Here is a 3,139-nt window from a genome sequence, read left to right as displayed (position 1 = left end):
ATCGGCTTCTCCTTCACCTTCGAAAGCTTCCTGGAGGTCATGGTTCCTAGGAACCCCGCTTCCGATCCTCCAGCCGCCGGAGGCCACGACGTCCCTAGGGTTAGATCCGATCTAACCCCTCAAGCGCCTGCCGCCTCCCGGATTTCTGAATCTGAGAGCTACGACGTGCCAGTCACGTCAACCAGGGTGACCCATCGCCCTGATGAATATGTTGATGACCTGATCTTCCAGATAGATCGCATTAGTAGATCCATCGCCGAGTGCATTCGACTCGGCGAATTCGCACTTCGCCATCGCGACGACCCCGACCGTGTTCTCCGGGAACTCGGCAACACGTCTACTAGAACCAGATCCGATCTGGTCTCCCCAAGACCTGCTGCCCTTAGGGTTCCTGAACCCGAGGAGGACTATGCGACAACCGCTCCTTCCCAGACGACCCGTCGTCCAGATGGGTCTACTGATGATCTCATATCCCAGATAGATCGAGTCGGCAGATCCATCGCCGAGTGCATCAGGCTCGGCGAGGACACGCTTCTGCACCACGACGACCCGGGTCGGATTCCTCTCGGACTCCGCAACACCGCCATGACGTATTCGGACCAGATTCGAGTACGACTACCGACCCGGCTACCTTTGGTCAGATCTGATCTGACCCGACTTTAGGAGAGGAACTCGGCTTCCAGCATGCCTCGTTCACCCTCCCACCCAACCGCTCTTCTGCAATGGAGCATCACCGCATCTTCATCGTCTCCGAGGACTCCGACACTCGTGAAAAAGAGACCGATGAGGAGAAGGCCCAACGACTTCACCGCAACGAGATCCGCGCCGACATGAGGCTGTTGACGCTCACTAACGACCATTTCTAGGCGTCAACTTGATCAGAAAATCATGAGAGTTTGCATTTCTTGCATACATTTATATTCAATAAAGTCCCTAAACCACACTTTACCTTCTAGAATATGCAAGTTGTGTTTTTGAGCTAATATGCAGGTTACAAGCACACTTTAGTCCGACAAAAAATCACAAAAAATATCAGAGCATCGATTCAAGCTCAAGTGGACCAAAAGAATCCCAATAACCAAAGCAAAACTACTTAAGACAAGCTCTACCCTGGTGTTCAAACCAGGCCAGGCCTAGACAGGCCCAACTGCCAGCAGCAGGAGGCGGTTGGCGCCACTGGCAGGCCGGCCGACCAGCCCGTGGGCCCCACCGCCTTAAGCTTGCTATGTGGCAGCTTGGCACTGGTCCCCTAAGTCGGTTTGCGGAGGATTAGCTGCAGAACCCCGGTGACTCCCTCCTATAAATACAAGGGGGAGGGGGGTAGAGAATAGGACACACACACATCTCACTTCACTCTTCTCTCTTGCATTCCTTGCACAGTCTTTAGGCTTAGTGGAATTTAGGAGAAGTCTAGGAGTCATCGAGTCGCCGGAGTTGCTCGAGAGTCTAGTATGGGATCATCTCTAGCTCTCTCTTATAATATTCGGTCGTTTGTAATAGAATTAGACTATAGTTACCAATATCTGCTTGAAGTATATTCTGAGTTGTCGGTTATATGCTTCTTGTCATGGTTGCATTATTATTCAATGCTTGCATTGTATAATTGCCCTGTACTGGAGATAGTTAGTCCTTCGTTCTTAGAACTCTATCAACTGTTTCAGTATTCGTGTGATTGCTAAGAGTTGCTGGATGTCAACTATACTCACGGTTTGTAGAGGTAGCCGGCAGGTGGTGACAGCCCTGTCCGAGCCTTTTCGTAAACCTCCACGTTCGGTATGGGGGTAGGAGGTACATAAAGTCGCCGAGGTGTACGGGCTCCTCCCGTTACTTCGATAGAGAGTAGTCGTGTGTGTGTGTGTCACACTACCTCCTACCATGTTATTATCTTTCCCCTGTTTATGTATGAGAATATCCAATCTAGATAAAGCTCACTAACTAATCTATACACTCTCACTCATCGCCTTCTCTGCGGAAATATAAATGACACCCCGGTATACTCCCGGGTAAAATGCTACAGCGGTATTCCGTGCGTTTGCAGATTTATTCGTGGTTCATGAAATACCTGCCACCCCCCTTGGCGTCTGCGGGCATCATCGCTGATCTCCAGTGGTGACGTTGGCCGGCGCCAACAAGCATTTTTGGCGCCGTTGCCGGGGAAGGCACAGAGTGGAATATATAGATAAAGTTGTGAAAAAAAATCGTGATTAGTATTCGCATGCTAAACAGGCTAACTTGGCTTTGTTTTTCTTGTCTTTGTTGATATGAAAATAGGGTAGTGTATGACCGGTTTCGACTTGCCGCAAAACTTTCATTCCGATCCAGAGTCACTTCTGAGGAGGACGCGAGCTCATCTCGTATCACCTCAGAGATCACTCATGGAAGTTGATCCAGTCATTGCATCGTCGTCAGCTCCCAGAGCTATGGCCCAGAAGACACTCCGTGATTATTCTGCTCTGTCTGCTAGCCAGGTCCCCATCGGACCTGAGGTTAACACCAGAGGAGAGAACTTCGAGATCAAGATGGGTCTCATTACGATGGTGCAGGCCAGCCCATTCTGTTGCAAGGCCAATGAGGATGCCAGCGCTCATCTCCAGCAGTTCCTAGAGCTCTGCAGTACTTTTGTTATCAAGAGTGTATCGCAAGATGCAATCCGGCTCCGTCTGTTTCTGTTTTCCCTCTTGGGGAGAGCGAAGCAGTGGTTTTATGCTAACCAGGCTGCTGTGGATACTTGAGACAAGTGTGCCAAGGCGTTCCTCGCGAAATTCTTTCCGACGGGCAAGACCAATACTCTTCGTGGTCGGATTTCGAACTTCCAGCAGGCATCAAATGAGTCAATTCCGGAAGCTTGGGAGAGGCTTCAGGAGTACATTCTAGCGTGTCCGCACCATGGAATGGACAGCTGGCTCATTCTACAAAACTTCTACAATGGGTTGACACAGTCATCCCGTGATCATGTGGATGCCGCTGCAGGTGGAGCTTTCTTCTCGCTGACCACTGAAAGAGCTACATCATTGATCGAGAAGATGGTTTCCAACCAAGGTTGGAGCGACGATCGCCTCCAACTGTGCCAGCAAGGTATGCACTCTGTCAAGGAGGCTGACATGCTCGCTATGAAGATCGATCTCCTCCTCAAGAAATT

The 3,139-nt window shown here is 50.3% G+C and overlaps 1 non-coding gene across 1 annotated transcript; it reads right to left on the bottom strand.

The window, feature by feature from the left end:
* Positions 1-2,786: 2,786 nt before the first annotated feature.
* Positions 2,787-2,893, bottom strand: LOC120677041. Its single transcript, XR_005676106.1, has one exon. It is a non-coding gene; the product is annotated as a small nucleolar RNA R71 (small nucleolar RNA).
* Between the last annotated feature and the right edge of the window lie 246 nt (positions 2,894-3,139).

The sequence above is a fragment of the Panicum virgatum genome, chromosome 5N (assembly GCF_016808335.1).
Source record: "Panicum virgatum strain AP13 chromosome 5N, P.virgatum_v5, whole genome shotgun sequence".
NCBI classification, from domain to species: domain Eukaryota; kingdom Viridiplantae; phylum Streptophyta; class Magnoliopsida; order Poales; family Poaceae; genus Panicum; species Panicum virgatum.
Note: the sequence above shows the minus strand (reverse complement) of the source record. Positions and strands in the feature narration are given on the sequence as shown.